Source organism: Pleurodeles waltl, chromosome 8, assembly GCF_031143425.1.
Source record: "Pleurodeles waltl isolate 20211129_DDA chromosome 8, aPleWal1.hap1.20221129, whole genome shotgun sequence".
Classification (NCBI taxonomy): Eukaryota; Metazoa; Chordata; class Amphibia; order Caudata; family Salamandridae; genus Pleurodeles; species Pleurodeles waltl.
The window spans coordinates 854,826,599-854,854,442 of NC_090447.1; positions in this window are offsets into that span (position 1 = coordinate 854,826,599).

Below are 27,844 nucleotides of genomic sequence, written 5' to 3' on the forward strand. Positions count from 1 at the left end.
TTTGTGTTCCATCCTGCATCCAAATCCCAATTGAGCTGTCACATTGGCAGCTACACCAAAGCTACTTCTCCATGCATCTGCCATCCATTGCACCCACCACTCAAGGTTACTATGGTTCCCAATGTGTTGTTAAGTGTGGATGTATGTTTTCAATCTGTCATACTTTGAGACCAGATTTTGTATCGAGGACACTGTGGTATGTCTGCCTGCAGCCTGAGGTTCATGTGAAACCTGATAAGGTGAGTGATGGTATAATCTTATGTAGTATAGTATACATAACTCACACCTATCATTTCTTACATTGTACTGCCATGCACAGTTTTGTGTCAAAAAGTATAAATATGACCCTTAGTTTGTAAAAATGTACAACTTGGCTAGGTTTTCATAGATTCCAACTGAGCTAGGGTCCAACACCTACAGCTACTCACATTGGAAAAAAGGATCAGTTTTCAGTGGAAAATGTGGTGCATCCATGTTATGTTTTGGGACATTTCTGGTTGTAGGTTCTAGGCCTACCCACACACATAAGATATAATTTTCATTAAGAGACTTGGGAAAATTCCTGGTGGATGGAAGTTTGTGGCTTCCCACAGATTCCAGAACTTTCCATAACAGAAATGTGAGGAAAATGTGTTTTTTTAGTCAAAGTGTGAGGCCGCTCCCCTTATACGTAAGTATAAGATTAAATAAAATTCCCTGGTGTCTAGTGGTTATATTAGGCTGATCTGCCCCCAGTGGGGGCAGGAACGGCCTAAAATTTATTTGTGCCCCTGGGGAGCGGCCCTTGCCCAAGGGACCGCTCCCCTTATGTTCATTTCACATTAAAAAAAAAATCCTGGTGTCTAGTGGGCATTTCTGCTGCCCGATCGCAATGCGATCGGGCAGCAGAAATGGTTGCAGAGACATGAAAGGAAAGGCCTTTCCTTTCCTTTCATGTCTCTGCTGGCCTCTTCCTCCCGAGCGGAAGAGAAATGCAGAGAATTTCTCTCCTGCAGTCGCGCTGGAAGCATGCTTCCAGTGCGATGGGAGGTGACCTCTGATGAGGTCAGCACGATTTTGCGTGCTGATGTCATCAGACGTCACCGTTTTCAGTGGAAAAATGTGATGTGCCCATGTAGTGTTTTGGGCTGTGTCCTGTCGTGTGCACTGAACCTAGCCAAAAAAGTGCAGTGCCATTTTTAAGTCAAAGTTTGAGGTTTGTAAGGGATTCTGGGTTAAAAAAACTTGGTGAGAGCCATGTAAGTCAGCCCACCCTGGATACCCCTAGGTGTCTAGTTTTCACAAATGTACAGGTTTGCTAGATTTCCCTAGGTGCCGGCTCTGCTAGGTTCCAAAATCTGCAGCTACACACCATGGCTAAAGGGTCCATTTTCAGTGGAAAAATGTGATGCGTCCATGTAGTATTTTGGGCAGTTTCCTGTCACAGGCACTCGGCTTAGCTACTCAAGTAAAGTATAATTTTTATTGGGAGACTTAGAGAAATGCCAGATGGATGGTAGTTTGTGGCTGCCTGCAGATTCCAGAACTTTCAATCAGAGAAATGCGATGACAAATGTATCTTTTAGTCAAAGTCTGAGGTATGCAAGGGATTCTGAGTAAGAAAAACCTGGTGAGAGCTGTGGTGTCAGCCCACCCTGGATAACCATAGGTGTCTAGTTTTCAGAAATGGTTCCAGCTTAGCTATGGTCCAAAATTTACAGCTGCCCTAATTGGAAAAAAGGGTCAGTTTTCAGTGGGACAATGTGATACATCCATGTTGTGTTTTCAGTTGTTTCTTGTTGTAGGCACTAGGCCTACCCACAGAAGTGAGGTACCATTTTTATTGAGAGACTTGGGGAAAGCTGGGTAGGTGGACTTTGTGGCTTCCTGTAGATTCCAGAACTTTCCATCATAGCAATGAGAGAAAAATGTGTTTTTCTCAAGTCAAAGTTTGAGGTTTGCAAGGGGCTTTGGGTAAAAAAAAACGATGAGATCCATGTAAGTCAGCCGACTCTGGAAATTCCTAGGTGTCTAGTTTTGAAAGAGGTACAGGTTTTCTAGATTTCCCTACATGCCAGCTGAGCTACGTTCCCAAATCTACAGCTACCTACATTAAAAAATAGGCAGTTTTCAGTGGAAAAATGTGATGTGTTCATGTTGTGTTTTGGGCCATTTCCTATTGTGGGCACTAGGCCTAGCCACACAAGTGTGGTATAATTTTTATTGGAAGACTTAGGGAAATGCTAGGTCAATGGACGTTTGTGGCTCGCTGCACATTCCAGAACTTTCCATCACAGAAATATGAGAAAAATGTGTCTTTTTTAGTTATAGTTTGAGGTTTTCAAGTGATTCTGGGTAAAAAGACCTGTTGAAAGCCTCAGTAAGTCAGCCCACCCTGAATACCCACAGGTATCCTGTTTTCAAAAATGTACAAGTTGGGTAGGTTTTCCTAGGTTCCCGGCTGAGTTAGGGTCCAAAATCTACAGCTATCCACATTAGGAAAAAAAATGTCAGTTTTGAGTGAAAAAATGTGTTGAGTCCATGTTGCTTTTTGGGCGATTTCCTGTTGTGGCCTAGCCTTATAAGTGAGTTACCGTATTTATTGGGAGATTTCGGGGTATGCCAGGTGGAAGGAAGCTTGTGGTCCCCTCAGATTCCATCACAGAAATGTGAGGAAAATGTGTCTTTTTAGTCAACGTTTAATGTGTGCAAGGTTTTCTGGGTAAAAAAACCTGTGAGAGCACCACAAGTCACCCCATCCTGGATTCCTCTAGGTGTCTAGCTTTATCAAATGTACAGGCTTCCTAGCTTTCCCTATGTGTCGTCAGAGCTAGGGTCCAAAATCTACAGCTATCCTCTTTAAAAGAAAAGGTTCAGTTTTGAGTGGAAAATTATGATGTGTTCATATTGCTTTTTCTGATGTTTCCTTTCAGGGGCACTAGGCCTACCCACACAAATGAGGTACCATTTTTATCAGAAGACTTGAGGAAATGTTGGTTGGAAGGAAGTTTGTGGTTCCCCCCAGACTCCAGAAATTTCCATCAGAGTAATGTGAGGAAAATATGTTTGTAGTCAAAGTTTGAGGTTTGCAAGGGGTTCTGGGTAAAAAAAACCTGGTGGATGCTACGCAACTCACCCCACCCTGGATATCCCTAGGTGTTCATTTTAAACAATGCGCAGGTTTCCTAGGTTTTCCTAGGTGCTTGCCAATCTAGGTTCCAAAATCTAGAGCTACCCACATTGCAAAAAGGGTCAGTTTTCTGTGCAAAAATGTGATGCTTTCATGTTGTGTTTTGGGCCATTTTCTGTCATAGTCACTAAGCCTACCCACACAAGTGAAATCCCATTTTTATTGGAAGATTTGTGGAAGCATAAAATAGAAGAACATTTGTACCAATTGTATTTAGCTGAATTTGTGCCTTTCAAATGTAAAACAGTGTATAAGAAAGAAGACATTTTGAAAGATACCGTCTAAATCATAGGCTAGTACAGATAACCACAAATTCAGAGATACAAAAATACTCTCTGGTTCTAAATTCCATATAAAAAATACATCCTTCATACCCATTTTTCGCTCTACCTGTTCTACTATATGAATTGGTCTATATTCGGTACGCAATGAAAAAACATTGTTCAGTGCAGCTTAATTGTTGGCTTTGGGTACCTCAGGTTCTTTGAGAACCTATAAACCCTACATATTCACAGAACAAGGAGGGTCTAGCATACATAATAATATACTATTTTTGTAAATCGGCCAATGTGACAAAAAGTTATACATGATAATGCTGGCTCTAATGGCTGTTTTTTCCTACTCATTTTCAATATTCCTTTATTTTAACAGGAATGTTTCTTGAGAATACTTTGTGGGATCTACACCTATGACCCCATGCTGAATTTGGAAAATTATCTACTTTTCAGAAATCTCTAGCAGTCCTGGATCACCCATGGGACACTGGTTTCCACGACAAACTGGAAGTAGGTTGAGAGCACAGAAAATAGGAAAAATGGGCTGCCTCTTTGAAAAATGCCAAAACTGTGGTACAAAATAAGGTTGTTTGATTCAGCACTGCATGACCCTGAAAGCAGTGAAGATGGTGACTTTAGTACAGCAAACCTTTCATTGATGCAATTTTTAGGGAAAATACTCCAGACACTTTTATCTGGAGCACTTGTTGCTATTTTTCTTAAAAAAAAAAAACAACATGTTGGTATATTTTGCCTATTTTCTTGGTCCCCTCCAGGGTAATCCACAAACCCTGGGTACCTTTAGAATCCTCAGGAAGTTGGAAACAAGGATGCAAATTTGACATGGATACCTTATGTGGAAAGAAAGTTATGGAGACCTACGTGTGAACTACAAATAGCCAAAAAAAGGCTCAGCACTGGGGGAAATAAAAGGCCTGGCAGCTAAGGGGTTAAAGATTTCTTCTTGTTATGGATGACTTAGGGAGAATCAATACATAGCCACACAAAACTGTAATTAAATCTTAGTCCCACATTAATAAATCTTTGATGCAACGTAGGGCAGCAAGCTATGTTGCTGAGCTACATTGCATGAACTTAAGAGAGGGGAACTGTGCAATATGTACAAGCAAGTGGGTCATTTTTTTCTCTCCCTGTGCTTGCACTTTTTGAGCAGCCATGCATCAACAAAGGATTCCTTTCCCCATATTTCAAGAGTGTCTGTGTTGTGCTCAGCATAGTTTGTGTGTCGGAAAGAGTCTATTCCTGCACTTTACCTACATATTAATCGGTTTACCTCTATGTACTGTATGTGTGCTCTTGAATGCAGCACATGTGCACCAATAACAAATAAAAGATATTTTTGTATTCCTGTTCATTATGCTTGGTGCAAGGAGATGCAAGATTTTGGGATATATCCCTGTCTACAAAGCTTCATAGATAGTGATTTGCATCAGAACCCAGGAGTGTTTGCATCTGAACGCCCATGCACCACCCATGGATCAGCCCCCTGACCCAAAATAATGTAAGGCAGTGCATTGCGATGTGTTTTGTTACTTTGATTTACTGGCTAACGCAAATGATGTTTTTGTGTAAATTCCACCAGAAGGTTTTGCGTCAGGTCTGAGTAAAAAATTTAATGCAAATCCAATGTAGTCTTTGTTAATCTGTGTTATAATTTGATAAATCTTGCATAAACATGTCACTACATAGGAAAGAAGTGCAATCAAGCAGTAAGTGTGGATGTGAATGAACAGGAAATGCTGTCTTGGCCTTCATTTTTAGCACTAGTGTTTCTAATGTGTTAATTACATATGTGACACTTAATTTTACATTATTTTAAATTTGAGTTTTTTTTCCTATTTGAAGCCTACAAAGTTGATTAAATGCACAATGGTGGTTTTATTTGTTAACCATGGTTTGTATGCAGGATCAAGAATTACAGATTTCTTTGACAATGAAATAAGGATATTTAATTCAGAGGCCCTAATTCACAAAGGTAAATTTACACTTTTGTGTAATTTTACTACTATTTTGCTATTCAAAAACTTCAAGTTAATATTGAGTTTAAGACTGCAGAGATTTCATAGTCAACACAGACAACGCCACACAAAATAATAAAGGCCCTGTGTGGGAAATTGTGATTCTGTTTGAGGGGGTGAAACCCTACTCAAGCAGCAGCCACAGTTTCTGTCAGGGTTAAGTCAGAAGCAAACCCCAAGTTAACTTGTGCTTAGGTCTCTGGTAGCTTGGCATAAAACAGTCAGACTTAAGCTAGAGGCAATATGTAAAGTACTAATGCAGCACCTCAAACAATAATAAAGTGAAAACACAACACAAGAGAAATCTCCAGTTTCATAATGAAACTTGAGGGTCCCCCCTTAAAAGTACACAGAGGTGGGGGGGGCATCCAACATCAATTTAGAAACATAGAGTAAAATGTAATACATTATTTGAAAGCAAAACAACAAAAGTCGAACCAGTATAAAATGAGATATATAATTTTAAAGATTCAAGTGAAAACAGTGCTAAAAAGCATAAAGTACCAACTGTGCTTTTCCGGTAGCGCCGAACTGGGACAAACTCACAAGTTCAGGCAGACCATGATGGAGTGCAGGCTGGCTACAGAGACAAAGTTAGGCTCATTGAAAAACTGAGTCAATTTAATAAATTATTTGAGACCAAATGACAATAATCCAGTAAGTAGAACTGTATATATCAAATTTTAAAGATTTAAGTGAAAACAATGCTAAAAAGATCAAAGCGTCAACTTTGATTATCTGGTTGGAGAGGACGAGGACAAAGTCACAAGCTCAGGCGAACTGAGGTGGAGCACGGGTTGAATACAAGAACCAAGTTAGGCCAGCTGTATAAACGTACCTTAAATCCCGGTTTGTTGCTCATTGTGAGATCTTGCGTCGAAGATGCATAGTGCTGCTGCAGTTTCAGGGAGTTTGGAGTTGCGAAGTTGAGTCCTGCATTGTCACTGAGGATGCAGTCAATGAGGGGCTTGCAATGTGAAGTCCTGTGTTGAAGATGCATCGTGCAGTGGTGATGCCTAAGAGCTGCAGGGTTGCAATTCACAGTCCTGCATTGTCATTGAGGATGTCATTGATGAGGGATTTGCGATAAGAAGCCCTGTGTCGAGGATGCGTTGCACAGCGGTAGTTCCAAGGAGACTACGAGCTGTGATGCAGGTTCTGGCATCAGGGGTGCATTGCGTTGAGACAGTTCTGATGCCGCTGCAAGGAGATGTGTCACGCTGCATCAGTGCTGCTTCAAAGGACTGGGTGGGTAGAGCACCTTCAGGCCCACCTCCATGGACCCAGGACTGGGGTGGCCCCACTGGGGAGTAGGACTCGCAACAGATAGAGTTCAGGTGCTGGGTTAAAGGTGGTTATAGCCTTATCTGTTCCTGAGGCTCTGATCAGGAATCCAGCCAACTGGCCACTAGAGTCACTTTGGTGGTCCTGGGTTCAAGATACAGGTCCAGTCCTTCACTCAGGCAGCAGGGCAACAGGCAGCAGGGCAACAGGCAGCAGGGCAGAAGGGCAACAGAGTAGCAGTCCATATTGCAGAACAGCACAGTAGTCCTTTTAAGTCTTCCACAGGTCCAAAGGTGTACTGACGGGTTGGGAGTGAGGGCCCAATATTTATACCTGGTACCAACTTTGAAGTAGGAGAAGGTTCTGCAGCCTTCCACAACCCCCTCCCCGAGGAGCTTTGAATTTCTTTCCTCCGTGTCCTAGGCCCAGATTGTCTTGATTCACAATAGACTAGTGTTACCCTTTGTGAGTGTGCTCAGGCAGAGCCTTTGTGATGTGCAAGTGTGGTAGGTAGCAATTCCTACCCCTCATTAAGTCAGAGCTCACTCATCCTGCCAACACCTATGCTCCTTTGTCTCACTGTATGGGAGCAATATACAAAGAAGAACTGCTAACTGCACCTAGTCTTGTGAACCAGAAAACAGGCTGCAGACAACAAATCAATTAATCAATCATTTACTAAGCACTGCAACTGTCAACCCTAGGGGTCTGAGGGTGCCGTCTCTCCATTGAAGAGCCATGTCTTGAGTCTTTTCTTGAATATTGCTAAGTAGGGATCTGTTAGAAGGAGCCAGGACTTGGCTGCGATGTAGGAGAAGGAGCAGCCGCCGCTTTGGGTGGGATGGATGCGGAGTTTGTGTGCGAGGTTGAGGGTAGCAGAGCATAGCTGTCTTGCAGGGGTATGGAAGTTTAGTCTGTGGTTGATATATTTCAGTCCTTGATTGTGTAGGACTTTGAAAGCCAGAGTGAGGATTTTGAACTGGCATGTCTTCTGGACCAGGAGCCAGTGGAATTCTGTGAGGCGGAGGGGATGCTGGCACATCTAGGAAGGTTGAGGATGAGTCTGGCTGCTGTGTTCTGTGGGGTCAGTATCCTTTTGAGTTGTTGGGTAGGGATACTGGGGTAGAGAGCATGGACATAGTCAAGGCGGCCAGTGACCAGTGCATGTGTGACTGTTTTCTTTGTGTTCCTTCCCTACTCAGTCAGGGAAGTAGAGTTGGTCCTCAAACTCAGGTGGTTTGCCCAGAAGTTGCTCAGTTAACACACTTTATTCTGACCAATCATCCTCCTCTTACTGTAGTATTTCATGAACAGTGTAATTATGTAGTATGAAGTGTTTGTTCATTTTTATCATAGTCAATCTCTCCATGTTTTGAGGTGAGAGACTGTTCATTCTCACTGTGACAACTGCACCAGCCGCACTGAACACACGCTCAGTAGACACACTGGCTACTGGAATCGCCAGATACTTTACTGTCAACCTACTGAGCTCTGGCCATTGGCGCATCTTTGCGTACCAACACACCAATGTGTTTTGATCCAAGTAGACCTCTTTTGGGTCATCCAGATTCTCCTGAAACATCCTCTGAATGGTCCTTGATGCTGCCATTGCTCAACCTCTTTTGCCTTTGCCTCTGTATTGGACCTAATACCGGCCTGTTGAAACCAAGCCAATGCAGATGTTGGGGCCAAGTCTTCTATTTCTGTTGTTGTGGTTGTTGCCAGTGTTCTCGTAGCTGGTGGTGGCTGCTGTGAGGAAAGACTGCCTTCTCTGGAAGTTGAAGTCGGCACCGCAGATCTTCTGCCCAGGAGTGGGACTCTAATTTCAAGCCATTCTTCTTCCAAGTCTCTGGCTTGCTCAACAATCCACATCTTGTATTTTGAAACAACCCCTTCAGAAAAAGGAATGAAAGTGGACAGAATGCTTTATACAGTGAATTAAGTAGTGTGGCACAGATGTACTCTTTGGGCAACATGATGTCTCTTTATAGCCTTGTATTAACAGTCTGGCAAGAATTAAGCTCTCAACTAAGGCATGCACTTCTGCTTTTTTGTTCACACAAGCAAACCTTTCAGATGCCTTTTTTACTGGTCATATAACAGATGCAATAACAGGATAGCTTGGCGCATCGTACTGTCCTCCTTGCTGACTTCCCATGTGAAAACCACAAAAGGAAGTAGCATCTCTGTCATGCATTTGAATAGGCCCCATTTGTGCACATTCATGGTCATGCTTTTCCCATTTGCGAGCCCTCCTCTTTGAATGACATAGTAATTGATGGGTCTGTACTGCTCAAACAGACATTGCAACATGTAATAGTGTCAACACCAGGACAGTGCGCGCTCTACAGGCGTCTAGAATGCAAAAACCCAACACCCTCAAGATAATGTAATTCATGCATTGTGATGATATGTTATTGCTTAACCTTTTGCATTACAGAATTCAATCCAAAAGATTCATTGTTAAGGTGCTTTTAAATACTGTACATTTGCAATGTATTTCTGCAGGCATTCAGAGTGAGTCAGGGTGTGGTCCCTTTCCAGGGCCTTCTAGAAGCTTTCCCTGCTGCATGCCTGGGTGTGGTCGTGGGCTGGGGCAAAACTCTATGAAAGGGAGTCAGCCCAGCTCCACATGCTCACTATTCAGAGGTCCCGGTGCAGAGCAGCAGCAATTTCCTGTGCTCCTGTTCCGGTGGCCTACCTTGACCTTCCAGGCCTCTGTGCTTCGTTCTTCAGTGGTGATTCTAAGTCACGGCGGTAAGGCGGAGGTTGGGCTGGGCCCACGACCCCGTATTCAATGATGCTCAAATTCTTGGGCCTAATTTCTGATGTTATTAACATTTTGCTCATGTGCGTATAATTGAGCATTTGGAATTTTCATGGCATTTGTGTGCACGCATTCGAATCGGCAAGACGCGCGATTCTATCCTCAAGATTAATTCTTGTTATTCATTGTGCGCTACCATTCTTTGACAGTCTCATGGTAGCTTTCGAATCGGCAATGCGCGCAATTCTTTCTTAGCGTGTAGTTCTTGATCTTCACTGTACGCTACCATTTTATTGGCAGTTTCATGGTGACATCCGAATCGGCAAGATGCGCGATTCTACCCTTGTGTGAAATTCTTGGTATTCATTGTACGCTACCATTTCCGAGGCATTTTAATGGTGGCATTCAAATCGGCAAGGTGCGCGATTCTTTCCTTGAGTGCTTTTCATGTTATTCATTGTGCGCTACAATTTCTTGGCATTTTCATGGTAGCTTTCGAATTGGCGACACGCGCGATTCTTTCCCTGTGTATGATTCTTGAAATTCATTGTACGCTACCATTTCTGAGGCATTTTTCATGGTGGCATTCGAATCGGCGAGATGTGCAATTCTTTCTTTGTGGTTAATTCATGATGTTCATTGCGCTCTACCATTTCTTGGCAGTGTAACAGTGGTGTTCGAATCGGCTAGACGTGCGATTCTTTCCTTGTGTATAAATAATGTAAATTACTGTGTGCTACCATTCTAAGTCAATTCCTTGGTATCATTTTCGAATTGATAAGTTGTGTAATTTATTTCCTTGAATCTACGTTGTGTGGTTTTATGGTGCACAATCCTTTATGGTGTTCAGTACACATATGAAGATTTGCTATGTGCACAATTTATTTTCCAATGTGTTTTTGAGAAGAATACAACAAGACCAGAGTTCTAGATGTAATGCTGCGTGCTACGGATGTGTTCTCTTAAATGGAGATTCATATGATTTTTTTAGAAATTGCTCAGAGTGTTTTTATGATTTCTCATGCTAAAGAAAGTATTTGAATCTGAAAGTTCTATTTAACTTTTCTTGTTTCCTCCCCAGGTATTCGGTCATCTAAAGCTTAGTCAGTTTTAGAACTATTCTAGGATTTTTTATGTTTTCAGTAATGACAAAGCTTAGAGTTGTAGCATGGTACTGATTTCATGAGATGTAATTTTGATGTTTTAACCTTTTGTTTCCTGCAGGTCTCCTTCCCAGCTGTTCCCTTCCTAATCCCCTTTTCCCCACTTGGACTCTCTTAGACTCTGTGATAAAACTAATCAGAGTATTGGAGCTGTCTTGTGGTGGAAGTGTTGGGAACGTGCACAGACCCCGAGGATCTGGTGACTCTGACAAATAGGTTGAGTTCCAATGTGTTGGCACCTCCTCTATATAGGCTTTAACTGGTACACTATTAGCACACTGAATGATCTTCAATTGCTTCTGGGCTTTAAAAGAATGGCTGAAATTAGTGCAGATTCTTCTAAAGGTGGGCAGTATGTTGCTGACTAAATCTTCTTTTTTGAGAAAGTCTTCCACAACCAGTTTGATGCAATGCGCTAATCACAGGACCTTCAAATAGCCACTATCTGCCCTGGCTTTAACTATATCACTGCTATTGTCTGTGGCAACAAGCCCAATTCTGAGACCTCTGAAACCAATCACACCTTGCTGTTAAAGTCTTCCAAGATGTTTGCAGCTGTATGCAATTTCTCCATGGCGCGCATGGCTACTGTTGCAGGCTACTGAACGCCCTTAAAAGTATTATCAGGGCTCAGACCTGTAGATAGCTGTTAACCCCAAGAGGCACTCATAAAATAATTTAACAACATTTGAAAAAATAAAAGGAAAGTACTATGAAGTCAGTATTCGATAAGTCAAACAAAATTCCATATATTTCTGGAAAAATATAAGCTTCAATACATATTTCAATGTCCTGTAATTCAAATATTAATAACCAAGTACATTTCAATGAAGATTGAAGAAGATTGTAATGAGTTGCTCCGATCTTATTGACAAGAAATCCAAATCCAAATTTGTTCAATGGATGTTCAATGTTGTTCTCCATAAATAGCATATGATTTTATCATCAATGCTGATTTGAACATGACATCCAACCTTACAGCCAACATGTGTTTCGTCCGGGAATTTCCCAATGACTTCGTCAGTGCTGCAATTACATGAATTCCTGTTAATTAAATCTGAGTCTATTAAATCTGGTTGAGCAATAATATGAAGAACCACCACCGGTTCACCAAGAGGTGGGATAGATAATTTAAAACATGCATCCTCAAGCATGTTAGTATCACGTGTAAAAAATATAACACTATTAGCTTATGAGTTCTGTGCATCTTAGAATAATCTAAAAGCATAATATCAGTGCACGGGTGTGCAAATCGGTGAATTATTGTCAATATGAAGAATCTAAATCTCACCATGTCACTCATCTTCCACATCATAAGGTGACCCTAAGGCATAGTAGCCCCTTTATTGTCCTTGTGTTTGGAAATAAGCCTGCAATCTTACCTAAATATTACGAATGCCGTGTTTTTGCGATGACTCAAACATATTTGAGGGGGAATATTCCTCGTTTGTAAGCCCAAATATATACCGCTTACCCAGCACGTCTGTCCTGGTGTTGAAATCTTCTGTCAAGTAAGTATAAATAATACCTGCTAAGTAGCTTTGTCAATTATAAAACTGCAAACTCTGACCATAATAGATTACCTGAGACCACACACCTAATAATCGCTAATCACTATAATGGTTCATGGCACATGTCTGAACGATAGCTCAAACACTCACTTTCAATATAAGTGTTAAGTATACATTGTATTATCAACACCAAACCTTGTCTACATATTTCACCCGTTTATGAGCGTAGTGAGGAAATACTCATGTGAGATGCCGAATTGGAAGGCAGCTAAAACACACGCTGAGAGCGATTGTTACGTGTATAAAAAATTGCCTAACCTCTGCAAAAGAGATCCAGTGTGCAATAATATACATGCAATCAGTTGCTTGACAACTGGTCCACATGTCTGTTGTCCGGTGGAAAGTGTGTGAACAGCACTTTGCTGCAAAGCTTGTCCAACCAATTGCAGTACATCATCAAGAAGCACTGGAACAGCAACTCTGGTAAAATAGGTCCCGTTGTGAACCTTTAATTTCAGGGAGATGGCTGCCACAAATTCTAAAGTTCTCACTCCTTCCACAAAAGAAATAATAAGGAGATCCAGCGCTAATATTTTAGATAGCTCCCTATTTTACCAACATGCCATTGGGTGGTTGCGGTCATAGGGCCCCTTCTGCCCAAACATGCCTGTAAAAGTAGCCTAGATCATTTTATTTTCCTGGGGCCACTGACACAGGTGAATTCCTAGAAGTAGGAGATGGTGGACTCAATGTGCGTCTTGGGGCAGTCACTGTATGCTGTGGTGTCTCATCTAACTCTTGTGCCATTTTGAGGGTGCTGAGGTGGGTGATAGTGGTGCACTGGTGGGGAGAGGGCCGCTTTGCCTAAAGATGACTCCCTCACCTTCACGCCCCAATTTGATTGGAGCTGATTCTCCGCTGTCCTCACCTTCACCATCACCACCCGCAGCAATTTATTTAAGGTGCTTCTCCCAGTGGATTTTGTGATGTTTTTTCATATGGGTCATTTGACTGGCGGTGGTGCCACTGCCACATCCCTCGGGGCAGGTTAAATAGGAGGGGTAATGTCTGTCTCCTCTGGGTGAGTTTCCATGACAATGACTGGCTCATCGCCATCCTCATCAACTTTCATAATCTTTTCTTTTCCCTTGCCTCTCCTGGCGTGTCTCAGACACTGCCAAGGTCCAATCCATGTTCAGATTATCACAAGGTGTGCTTGGAGAAGATGGTGGAGTACCCCCCTCCTTTTTCTTGCTGGTGATCTAGGAGCCAATGATTCTAAAAGAAGAAGTTCTTGCTTGGTAGGAAGCTCAACCTCCTATTCTGCTCTTACTTGAGGATGATCTACTATTGCTGGCTCTGTCGACTTTGCTCAGTTTCCTGCAACAATTGGGTACTACTTTGCAAAATGGACAAATCCAATTCAACCTCACTTCTTGTCAGTGTCGCCATGAATGCAGTAGCTTGCCTTGCTGATAGACATAGGCTTAGGTTGTGGTGGCACCACTGAAGAGGGAGTGCTGCTCCCACCTTCCTGGAGGCCGGAGTGGCTGGCACATGTTTCCAGTTGACAGAAAGCTGCTTCTTCTCACTGGCCACTTTCATGGCAGCACCTTTCTTTGGGACCAACTTGAAGCTGTCAGTTGTCAGCAGCACTGAGCTGCACCAGTGGAAAAGATTGGAGAACTCATGCCACATGTTGTGTGGTCACGTGTCTTTGTACAGGCCTTCTGTCTGGCAGTACTGTGGGTGATGTCTCTTCTCTTGTGCACCTAAAAGCAAACAAGCAAGAAAAACATTTAGTGAAACGTGGCATTGTTGCAGTTAGAATAATACAGACAAATACAATATTACATAGTGTGGTTGGTTAATTAAGTTATTTTCCTAAATAACTAACAACAATATATCCAAACATTTTAAAGTCAAACCACACCACCATACCATAAAATTTCCTTTACATTTAGGATACCAACTTATAGATGCAACTTTTTGCTTTATGTGCATCTATTCTAGGGAAGACACCTCTGTCAGTCAGGGAGGTGCATGGGAAATTGCAATAACCCTTAGAAAAGGAAGGCTGGTGTGTTCCTATGGCAGGCAAGGATATTCAGGTGGAAATGGAATAATTCTTACAAAATGAAAGATGCCAGTTTGTGTGGATCTTTTATGGCAGACAGGGGGTACGGAGGAAAATGGAATAATACCTAAAACAATTTATGCTATTGTGCAGCTGTCTGCCTATGGCAGTCAGGGGGTGGATGGATGGAGGCAAAATCCAATAAATAAATAAAACTTAAATAAAAAATGTGAAAAAATATTACAAATTAAAATAAAATTATGAATACAAAAATGAAAAAATTAACAAGAAAAAATTTGAAATATAAAAAAAAGAAAATTGCTCATGTACTAGGGGAGTATGAGAAACGCATTGGGAGGCAAGGAGGTGCAGGTGAAAAATGCAAAAGCAATAGATGCATGTAACATTAGGCACTCCTCATCATAATCATATTCACAATATACATATACTACAATGATCCTCAAGCATAATATTGAATGATAAAAATGCATTAAGTGCAGGATTACTCAGAGGTATCTTGGCACTACATGACAAGATCAGAGGCACTGAACTTCTAGTGATGGAAAAGTCAGGTTTTTAAAAGCTTCCTGAAGGAAGAGAGAGAAGCAGATTTAAGTCCCAAGGGGAGTTTATTCCAGATCAAGGTCATGCGGCTAATGAAGAACCTACCTCCCAGGAGGATTGCTTGAAGGAGGGCACCACTAAGTTCATGGTAAAACTTGAATGAAGAGTTCGGCTCAGAGAGTACCAGATAAATTTTTCCTTCAAATAGGCAGGGCCTTGTCCTTGAACAGTCCTGAAGGCGATGCACAGATTCTTAAATAAAACACACTGCTTTACTAGCAGTCAATGTAGTTGACGAATGGCAGATGAAGCAGAACGAAATCTGTGAATCTTCAACAGAAAGCAAGCAGCTGCATCTTGTGTACTTTGTAACCTATTAAGGGAGCCCATTGGCAAATTTAAGTACAGCACATTGTATTAATCTAGTCTGGATAAGACTAGTACAATGACCACCATTTTCAAGAGATCAAATGGAAAAAATGCAGATGTCTTTCTGATGGTGCAGATTAAACTGATAACAGGGAAAGTAAACAAAATGAACAAAAACAAAAAGTCATAGCAGCTCCTATAAATCTCCCTGGGAAATGGCTTTGGAAACTTGAATAAAGGGTGGCTGCACAAAATGGTCGCCAGACACGTGATCAGCCAACAACAGCGAGAAAGGAGGCATGGAGAAGAAGAAACACATGCAAGCCTCTGGCAAAGCACAACGGCTGGCTACACGAAATGGCCTCCGGCTACATGGTCAAACACCAACAGCAAGCAAGGAGGCATGGAGAACACACAACACATGCATGCCTATGGCAAAATCACACTAACTGGCTGCACAAAATGGCTACTGGCCACTTCATCCAACAACAACAGCCAGGAACAAGGCAGGAAGAACAAAGAAAACATGCCAGCTGACGGCAAAGAACACTAGCTGGCTACACAAAATGGTCACCAGCAAATGGTCAAACAACAACAGTAAGCAAAGGGGCATGGAGAAGAAAGAACACATGCAAGCCTATGGCAAAGCACACTGGCAGGCTACACAAACTAGTCACTGGCCACATGATCAAACAACAACAGCAAGCAAGGAGGCATGGAAAACAAAGAAAAATGCAAGCCTATAGCAAATAACACTAGCTGGTTACACAAAATGTCTGCCATCCACTTGGTCAAACAACAGCAGCAAGCAAAGAGGCATGACCACAACAAAGAACACATGCAGGCCTATGGAAAAAAGCACCCTGGCTGGCTACACAAAATGGCCACTAGCTACATGGCCAACAAACAACACCAGCAAGCAAGGAGGCATGGCCACAACAAAGAACACATGCAGGCCTATGGCAAAAGCACACTGGCTGGCTACACAAAATACCTACTAGCCACATGGTCAACCATCAAGTAAGGAGGCATGGAAAGCACAGAACACATTCAGGCCGATGGACACTGACTACTCAAAATGGCCCCTGACCACATGGCATGGAAAACAAAGACAAATGGTGGCCTCTGGCAACCACACCCCCACACACACTGGCCATACAAAGGAGGGATGGTAACACTGAAGAAAACACTGCCATTAATTCAGCAATGCCAAACACAAAAATTAACTGTGAACATTTTACAACAACACACGTTCTACCATGGCATCAAATGTTACCCCACCTATACACTTTTCGGAGGGAAAAATTTGAAATTCAAACAACAACCCACATTTTTTATTTAATCCAATGCCAGACCTACCTTGAATTAAGTTTTTTAATTAAAACCATATATACCACAGAAACAGTTCTTTCATGCACTGATGACTAGTACTGGGCCTGCTGGCAGGGTGGCCTGCTGGCAGACTAGGCCACATAGTAAAATAAATGAATATTGTAAATGAAAGAAACATGGAGAAAATGTACTGAACTGTGAAACCTTTTTCCTTTACAAAAGATAAAAAAAGAAATGCAGAAAATAACTAGGCATATACTGAAACTCCAGACCACTCACCACAATTAAATTTAAAAATAAAATCAAAGAGCAAAGAAATACTAGTGTATGCCCTATCAAACAAACAACACCCTTATAAATTGTTTTTGAACTTTCTTGTGATATCACAAAAACAAAGTCTGTGAAACCAATGGAATATATGTAGCAGACAAAGAGAGTGATCATTCCACCTCAACATCCAAGTGCAAAATGACCAGGATATAGACAAAGCACTGGGAGGAGCCTCCTGGACAGGAACAGGAGGTTGGAGTCTCTGGGACACTTCCTTTCTGTTTAAAAAAAAAAAAGCTTACAAAAAAGCTTCTTGCTCTCAGAAAAAGCTTGAATGGTCTGTTTGAGTACAATATTCTCTCAAAAACATATTTTTTTCATGTAGATTTAGCTGGTTCTTGAGTAGAGAATCTGCTCATGGTGCAGCCGCGGTCACTCACGGTCACTCGTGCTTATCAGGGGCAAGAAAATTATGCCAAAGAAAGTGCTGTCGCAGCCCGAAGCCACGCTAGCAGCTGCAAAATCTTGTGTGCGCTCGCAAGCAGCCCAAAAGTATCATGGCACTCGCCAGCGCCAACAAAAAGAAATTCCACCATGTGCCAGGTGGTAAAATTTAGCAGAACTCTGCATTACACTTGTACCCGAGTTCCTGAATTCCGCCAAAACTCTGCAAGCGGAGAGATTTTTTTTCCGCCCCGCCCTTACTTTTCACAGTAAAATATTTACTACTTTAATGGGAACATAACATATATGGAAAATAACTTTCAAACGCACACACACAATGTAAATAATGTAAAGTTAGATACTCAACTATGTCACTTCATCCCTAAGTTATAATCACACATTTTAAATTATTATATATTAAAAAACTATTATTTAATACGTATAGTAACACATAATATTATGATTATGTATATCCAAAATAAAAGTACCAAAAAATAAAATAAAATATTGAGTCCATTCCGGAAGGGCTCATTTATGTTGCAGAGCATGAAGATGTAAGACTCATGTGCACTTCCACGACACTTTACAACTATATTAGTGTCAGAATCATTGAAATCCACAATAGCTTGTACATTGATATAATAAGTCTGTTTCCTGTTCCTGTAAATATGTGTTGTTGCAGTGAGTGGTATCAAGTTCACATGAGTGCAGTCTATAGCTCCCAAGACATGAGTGAACTACCCTACCCCATCTAGACAGAAAGCAAAAAAAGATACAGAACTCTGTGAATTTTCTGCCATCCTGGCACAAGAGCTTTGAAAAAAGCCATATTTCAACAAATGTAGTACTGACACCAGCTACACATGTGGTGGGATTGCATGCGATCAGCCAGTCTTGGACTGCAGAGATGGTTAAATTTATACTGCATTGGCAAAGATGTTTTTTTCTTTAATCTGTAGAATTTGATGACCCTCTTGTCTCTTAGATCAAAGAGGCTGATTCTCTATTGTTAAATCCTCTCCTTCCTCTTTCTCTGTAAATGGTGTACTCTCAGATTTACACTCACAAAACAAAAATATCCTTGGTTTAAATTGTCTGCTACTTTTGTCTCTTGCGTGGGGGGGAAAGGAACATTTCTGTAACAGGTCACAACTGGGGAGAGCAAGACCATGTAGGCAATTCTAGCCTGCATAACACAGCAGCCTTCATCATTCAGCATTCACATAACTCCCATTCAGGAGCACGTGGAATGCTGGGAGAATCAAAGGGACAGGTACACCCTTCATAAAACAAGCTAAGAGCCTCATTTACAAGACCTTTGCACCACCGTTGCGTCATTTTTTTTTTAATGCAGTGGTGGCACTAGCAGTGCTCTATCCTGCTTCAGATTTACAAAGTAACGCATTGGTCCTGTCTGTTTAACCACTCTAAACATTTTTAGAGCGAGAGAACCTAGCGTTTGGACAATTTCTCAGATTGAGATGGAATTGCTCAGAGATATCAGATTACAAAAAAACAAGCCCAGAGTCTAGCATCTAAATTGGAGGCTAGGAAATATCCTCAAGAATAATCACCCGAGCCATGAAGCGAGCTCGCAATAACAACAGAGAAGCCCTACTGAACTTCCTTTACCCAAAAAGAGATGGAGGAAGGACCAATATGTATCACAACATTTAACATAGCCTCCAATCAAATAAGCAAGATCATCAACAAACATTGGCGCATCCTCAATAGTGCCTCATTAAATATTCCTAAACCCATGTTTTCACATAAACGGGGAAAGAGTCTTAGAGACATGCTTGTACACACCCACCCACGCCATCTTCGTAGTAAACCAGGAGATATCAACTACCTACCACTACCCAATGGATATTATCCAAGTGGGAACTGTAGTGTGTGCCATCTAACAAAGGTCACTAAACAGGTCACCTTTAACAACAGCACAACATGGGACATTAGAGATTTCTCCAATTGAAACACTCAGTGAGCAGTATACATGATCACTTCTCAATGCAAACTACATTATATGGGGATGACCACCCACAAGGTTAAGACTCGCATTTGCAAACACCGTAGTAACCTGAGATGTGGACGGGCTACGACTAAAATGACCACTCATTTCAAAGAAAAAGCACACACAGTGGAGGATTATCAGTGGGTTATCCTAGCACACTATAAAGAGATTAATTGTGAGTCTACACTGATTGGAAAAGAACAAAAATGGGTTTATAAATTACGCACACACCAATTTGGCCTCAATGAGAACATAACTTGGAGCCAGCTGACAAAGTATTAACATCACACTAATCATTAGTCAGATATACATCTCCTGAAATGAATGGTACACTTACGCAGTGCAAAAGGCCCTATGTCCATCTCATTCCTTTACATTCCATAGTGTCACAAAGAGCAAACCGTCAACAATAAATATTAGCCACTCACATATACGTCACCATCACACTAAGACAGGAACGAGTAACCCTTCATTAAACACAAGAAAGAAACTCCCAAATAATTATTAAAACGATATGGGAATCCCCAGTTCTGCCTCTGTAAGCCCATGAACTCTGTGTAATTATAGACACCCACAAGGGATACCTACCTTTAGGGTCCTCGCAGACCCCCTTTGTTCCACAGGAGGCCGCCATCTTGGGGAAGTTAGCGTTCTAGTGTTGTATGCTTTAGCATGCTGAGATGCAAGAGCTGCTGCACATTTAAACTTGGCTCCCATGTGAGCATTCAAGTTTCAGACCCCAGGGAGGTGAGCATTAGGTACAGAGCAAGAGTGTTGCTTTGAGGAAGTAAGTGCCTTTTGAACATTGTTTACATAGTGCTACAGATACAGTAAGATGAATCGATTTTAAAACTTTGACAAATCTTTAGAGTGTGACTACACGCACACCCGCCTCCCAAAGGAGCTATGAAATGAGATTCCAAATACTACAGAGTAGGTTACGCATGCACCACGTGTGTGCTGTTTGGTGTGTTTGACATGTTTACGTGTTTAAAAGTTTTAAATGTAGTATGTCTTGTACTGTTGATTGTGAGAGTAGTTTAGTCTCTCAGTCCTGTTATTCAGGAGTGCCGTTTCCCATGAGTGGGGTGCAGTTTGCATATAGGTGGCACAACACCCACAAACAACATACATAGCGGCCCATTGCAAATAGGGGCTATGATAACTTTGCCTCTCTTGTATTTCCACAGGTATCAATGATGGACACCATAAACTATAGGTATCATCTTATGACACCACATTAGTAAGGTGAATTGCACCATATCACAGAGCATGTATTGTTTATGCTTTCATTAGTGGTAGTCAAACAAGGAGTGGCACCAGGGAGTCCACCTTGGTCTTGAAGAGGAGCCTAGGGGTAAGGCTCTGAAACATGTAGACTAGAAAGTCAGCTGCATTACATCCCACACTTCCGCAGCCCCTTTTTAATCAAACCACTTCCAAGAGATCTATAAATAATTGGAATTAGTGGGAGAGAGCTATTTTTAACTCACCCAAGACCTCACCACTCCTATCCCTCCTTTGATTCACATTGACGAGACTACATCAGTGCTCCCATGAAGTCCGAAGGTCGCAACACGCCCGCTCCGTAGTGGAACGGGAAGAAACCTAATGATGAAGCATGCCACCAAGGGGTAACCCTGGTGGGTGAGGGTTTTTCTAACTGGAAAACCTTTTTCCTTACCATCCCATGGTAGTTATTTTAGCTGCTCCTCTTTTCTAATGTCATGATGTAAAAATGACACATAATTTTGAATGAGGTCATTTGCAGAAGACACAATGTTATTTAGTTTGTAAATGCTGTTGGACAATGTGTTCATACCATTATCGACAGTAGCTAGAGCTTTCTGCAAACTATCCTGATCTATTTACCTTAATGGGGTGGCAGCTTCTTTTTGGGGAAGTTTCCAAATGTCATTATATATTGCATATAAGAAGCGCATATAAGCAGTACTTTGTGTGTGGTTTTCTAGGACCTAACAAGAAGTCTTGTAAGTCTATATCTTCAGACAGGAGACTAAGATGTTCTTTAACCGCTGTTAGTGTGGAAGATTTTAACCATTGTTGACATATTTTGCCCACGCTATATGTGGTGATGATACCAGAGTGTAATGTGCTGATGTAACAAGGGTCAGATCAGCTCGCTCTAAAAACCCTGTGTGGAGTTTACAAAACGCGCATGACAAACATTTGTGTCCACTGGCCACAATAACCACCCTTTGGGACATGAAAGTACTGAATTAAAGGTGCCATTCTGGACCTACCCATTGAGTTGTTCTTCGTGACATGTGCAATCTTTTGTCATTTTCAAATTTAGCAAGTGAGGGAATACTGGGTGCATTGAGTTCCTTAATTTTCACCAAGCCTAAGCAACTTGTTTGTTGACAAGTTTCATTGAGAAATATAATTTGTAACAAAGGACATGCCCTAAATCAAGCTTCCTTACCCTGTATTTGCCAATCTGTATTTCCCCACACACATTTTAAGTCAATTGATTTGAAACAATATTCATAGCCTTCTATAGCCAACTGGAAACTAAAGGAGTAAGAATTAATCAATTTTGTGTCAGTTAACAAAATGTTCCGTAATTTTGAAGGTAGCGATTTAAAATAATAAGAGTCACGCCCAGTAAAATATGAAAACGTATCTATATATGTTTTGGAACTCCACACTGGCAGAGTCGGACAATGGTCCCATTGCGTGTAATTATAAACAGATCTCAGGGTGCTGGTTTTGTGCAGAAAATAATGTCCATAATGATGGTAACAGAATGTTTCCCCATAATTCTCAGTTGTGTGATAAACATAGTCGTTTTCAAACACAGCATAATATTCAAGCTCAGAAAGCACAGAATCAACTATTTTTACATCCCAATCACCAGAAACAACCCCTGGTGTTACAATATCAGTCATTGATACTTTTAATAAATATGGAATATGAATCATTCCTGTAGGACCGAAGATATCGAACTGTACTTTATTGCAAACAATCCCATCAGGAATCAGAATAGATTAAATGTTCACTAGGGACAAGTCTCTTCAGATGTTATGTGAGGACAGGTAAAGTTTTCAAATCTCACCCACCAGTTCAACAGCAGAGCATTCAGGAAGATAATAACTGTGTAGCAGTAAAAAGAAAAGAATGATAAAACCAATGCAAAGAAGAAAGGCAAGCAAAGTCAGAAATATCCACAGATAATACCATGGACGAATCAAATAGTTATTTTTAAGCCAGTTGAAAAGCTTATGTGTTCTTGATACAGGTGCTGCAGAAGATTCTGAAGAATTTGAAAATGAGTCACTGATGTCAGCAAACTAACCAGAAGCAGTTCGTGCAAATACTGGAGTTTATATAGGTGAAAGAGAACTGGCAGATGTTTCCTGTGGTGGTTCATAGTAAATTATACCATCTGTTTCAGTTGAATTTGAACAATATACATCAACATTTTTGACTTTTCATTGTTGTGGCGAGGTACATCGTGACTGGCAGTGAGAGGAGTACGGGAACTACCCAGGAGTCCTCGTGGTATACTGTGCAGAACTGGCCACATGGTGTAGTTTGACATTGTCAATTGAAATTAAATGGTTTTCTTTAGAACCAGGCAGCGGTGGTAAGATGACAATTCTGGTATGGTGTATTCCCAAGACTGGAACTGGCAATACTATGTAAACAATCATGTACAACCTTAGGCGGAGCACAAGATGAAATGTTGTGCAAGAAAACTAATAACAAATTCTGCATGGAAGGTCAACTGACAAAAATAATAAAACATCTCCACTAAAATGAAACTTTGCCAAAATAATAAGAGTAATGAAATGAAACTCAACTAGACAAAATGGCACAGGCCTCAGGCCAAGAGCTAAATCAAATGTGCCCATGTAAAATGCTAAATGAACACCACAAAAGTTTGAAAGCATGTTTAGGCCAATTCCTTTTTTTTTAATGATGGAACTTATTTTGCGCCTGCAAGAACCATAGATAGCACAATTGGACCATTGCTCTACACACCGTCACTCTGCGTGACATGAAAGTACCATTGCGTTGGACTTGTGATGGCTTGGCATGGGAACACCCACCTTACATATATTAAATATTTTTAATGTCTTGCAATCCAAGATATTTCATGCAATACAACAACTGCACCACTTTTAAATGTGGCTTAAGAATGTGCGCTACTTTGCGAGGCACACAAATGATGCAAGAACTTTGTAAACCTGGGCCTAAGAGCACCTCCTGAAATTATCTTTGCCCTGCACCCATATTGATAATAGATACCTGGGCAAAGGAGTTGATTCATTCGCATTTGGTTATGTGTCCATGAAAATGAGGAAACACCCCGTTGTTATTGTGTGTGGGTGTGCATCTGCACAAATAGGAATGCTGAACTGCCCAGGGGTGACACAAGCAAGCTCAAGGTCCCACCGTGCCCCTGGGAATTTCTGTAATATAATTCTCCATGTTCCTTCCTCCTGCTTCCTGCCTGTCCTACGAAACATTTTCCTTCTTCCACAATCAGTATAAACATGTGTTAATCTCCCTGTCACCTACATAAATATTAACATTCAATTAATTCTAATTAAATAGCTATGTGGGTAGTACCTCTAGTAATAGTCCTTTGCAGGCAGCAGGCTACGTTCACTGTAGTAAAATTGATGGTAAATTCGTGAAAGGAGGAGCGGATACTCCATTGACAAGTGCCTTCTTTATGTATGCAGAGAGCACTTTGGTGTTTAGCCATGCTATTTTCTAACCCTCCCCAAAGGAATATAAACACAACACAGAAGGAAACTAGTTTCTATCACCGCTGTTGATTTTTCATTTTGTAGCCTTATTTATGGATTACACATTTTTATTTTTTCCTCGTGTAAAGCAGTGTTTACCGAAGCCTGACCAATAGATGGTATCATTCTTACAGAGTCTATGCTATGGCAGACCTAAGAAAGCCTATCTACTCAAAGCATTCATGCAAATTATTACTTACTGCCCCATATGCTCATAAATTAATAGCTTCTCTGTGGATGAAAAACCGAAATTAGGCAACCATTACGAGTGAACAATGTACAAGGAATATTAAATATTAATATATGAATTGAAAAATTGCATGAGGTGTCTGTCGACATGCGTAAGTCATGGCAACCTAGACCTAAAACAGAAAATGAAGACAGCGTGTTTTAACTAAAGAATCTTGCAGTTTTGTTATTAAAGAAGGAAAAATAACCCTAAATGACTTATTTTTGTAATTGCATATTTATTTTTGATAACAGATCATCTTCCGGCTCAGAAAATAACAGCAGTTTAAGTAAGGATGCAAAGACGCAGAACGTCGCGGCAGCCTTGTGGGCTTGCAAAAACGAATTTCCCCAATGGACAATGCAGGATGTGGAAGATGAGAAAGAATATTTGCTATCAGTGTGTGAGGTACTGCATGTATTTTCGTAATGAATAATTGGCGAGATAAATTGTTCATTTTATTGGTGTACAGTGGGCATTTACTATGAAATTGGAAAGGGAATTTGCTGAAGGGCACATCTTGTGAGATAGGATGAAGTGGTCTGTTTGCAAGTCTCTCGCGGTGACGGTATGGCCTCAGATTAAGCCCTTCCCAGACAATAATGAGACTGATTCATTCAGGGTAAGAGATAGGCAGAGTCCTTGCAGGCCAACTGAGTGCTGCCTTTATGCTCTATATTTCAGTTTATTTGCTTAGAGTTTGATTGGGAAATCCTATTTTCGACTTTAAAGTAAAAATAACTTGTGTCCTCCAAAGTTTAGCCCTTCACCAGCTGACATGTGCACTCTTTTATCGTCACTACCATTTGACGCTCATCACATTCAATGTAGGTAAACCAACGGTGTTTTTTTTTCAGTTTTTGCAATGTACTGTTATTTTATAATTTTCTGATAGTGCGCTCACGGGCCCGAAAAAATGATTATCGGTAAACTACCAACATATAATGACTCTTTAAAAAATATTCGTATATTTTGTATTTTATATAGTTTTCATTGGCATGCAATATATTTTGGGAAATTTGTACTCTATAGTCTAACATACCAACAATCAAAACACATTAAAACCTGACAATTTATGTTTTCAGAATTTTAATGAATTATAAGTTGGTTACCAGGATGCGTGCGCTATACGGCCTGGGTTGACCAGATGGAGAAAGATCTCCCACCATTTCTAACATTTTGAAATAAAGGAGTATACATCTAGACCTGATTGCTGGAGTGTAAGGCGAAGAGTAGAACCATCGCTGTGTGCTTTACTGCCACATTCTTTTAATGGCTTCTGTCATTATGCGAAAATATAAATATAACTGCCTTGCAAACAGTTCTAACGTTGTGAATATTTTATCAAATCTTGTCAGTCATAACTATGTTTACATCTTGATAAAGGACCTATGTTTTTCTAAAAATCAATGCCCTATGTCATCTTTTCACACAATTACAATCACCCTTTACACAAGGCACATCAAAAACTGGGTGCTCTGTTGCTGGTTAGAAGTTAAACTGACCAAAATAATTCCTAATTTGTCTACCACAAAAGGATGGAAGCAGAGCTGGACTGCTTGGGAATAGGATTTGAGACCTGCAGGTTACTCAGAGATGTGTGCATACTGCTCTTGGTCACATTTAACGACGTGCTACATAGAAAATGATTTCGTTGGCAGAAGCATGACAAAAGTAAAAGGAACAAATAGAAAATATATTTTTCAAATAAACGCAGTGGTTTGTGTCAGTCAAGTATTTCTTTTAACGCAGCAGACATTTATGAAGAAGGTTGTTCTTCACTCACCACTGTTGTGATATGACAATCCTCACAGAAAGCGCATATCGATATAGTTCTTATAAATCAATCAATATATCCATGTGGGAAGAAATGTAGAACATTAAAACTCACACAAAGTTTAAATAAAAAGGTACACATTTTTTTAAAGAAGCAAAGTAAAAATGAAGGAAAAAGCATAATAGCTTAAAAGGTTATGAGAAAATGAAAAATATCACCTATAACTTTTAAAGATATCAAACATTACATTCTGAGTCATCAGAAAATTAACATCTTCAAGCTTTTCATGAAAAAAAGTCTCCTATCCTCTTGCGGCATATTTCTCTCTAGATCTGTTGTCTGCTTTACTGTAAAATATATTGTATGTTATATATAAAGTGCACCACTACAGCTTGTGACTAAGTTCACGGTCTGCAGGTATCTTAAATAAATATTGCCAAAAATAATGAAAAATCTCGCTAATAGAAATAAATGGCAAAAAGTGCTCCATTGAAAAAGAAAGTTAAAAGCACAACAGAGAAACAAATATGAAATAGTCCTTCAGAGGACTGACCTCTACCTACGAAATTTAAGGCTCAATCTACGGGTGGGGGGCACAAAATGTAATACAATTCACACTTTGAAATAAATACAGAGCTAAAAAACATTCATTGTAGACTTTCCTCTATTTTAATTCCACAAGGCGAGAATGCAGCCTCTGTCAAAATGGACATTTCAGTTTAAATAGCTCTGAGTGGGATGATGCCAAAAATTTATCGAATCCTTGAGTGCCTGCAGATGACCTGAAGGTGATGGTTACTCATGATCACATCTTCTAGGTTGGCACTTAGAGCATTTCAGGGGGCTGGAACTTCATTTGTAAGACTAACCTGGTGGCTGTTCCTAGAAAAGACACCAAGAGGTTGCTACATATAGCAAAAGCATTTTGTTAACTGTGGATCTCTGGTAAGGTACTTGTAGTGGCTATAGTGCAAGCACACTATCCTAAATGTTGAACTGATTCCAGTTTCAAACTATGGGTCTTCAATATTTTGAAATTAGATAAATACAGTTTTCCCTTTCCACATCTTGGTGGCATTTTCACAAAAGGTTTCAGATCTCTAGACTTTTGGGTGCACAATTTGGGTTTTTTGTTAACTGGAACCCCCTCAACAGAGGTCATGTCACATGACACAATAGGAGTCACTCCTCTCAAGACTCCAGCACTCCAAGTTAACTGGAGTTCCAACACAGTGCTAAAGAGCCCTCTTAGATCAGAGGATCCCTCCCTCCCTCTTCAAAATGAGCTTCCAGGAGCAAGAAGACCAAGCAGGCAAACAGACTGTCCACACGCCAAACCTCACTTTTAATTTTTTACAAACCTCAGTATATCTACTGGCACCTTTCTATCCTCCTCTCCCAACAAAAACTTACTGACAAGTACCCAGACAAACAATGCTAACTTGTAAAACGTGGGTCATATAACTAGTTGTTAAAAACAAAAATGTGTTAAAGCCCCTTCTTTAAAATTATGTCATGTTATTCTGACAGCTGATTTCCAGAAGTTATAAAAAGGTGGGAAAATATGTTATCATATAACTCAGATAAAATGTGAAATTTATAGAAATTGACTAATAGTGATGTGTGTGTATATTATCATTGTGTATGATTGCATTTCATTAAAATATGCTAAAGTCTACAGTGTCACTTCTGGAGCTCTTTTAATTAAAAATGGTCACCTTGCTGCTTTAATTGTTGACATCTATAGACTTTCTGAAAATTGTATTTCTGTTAAATCAA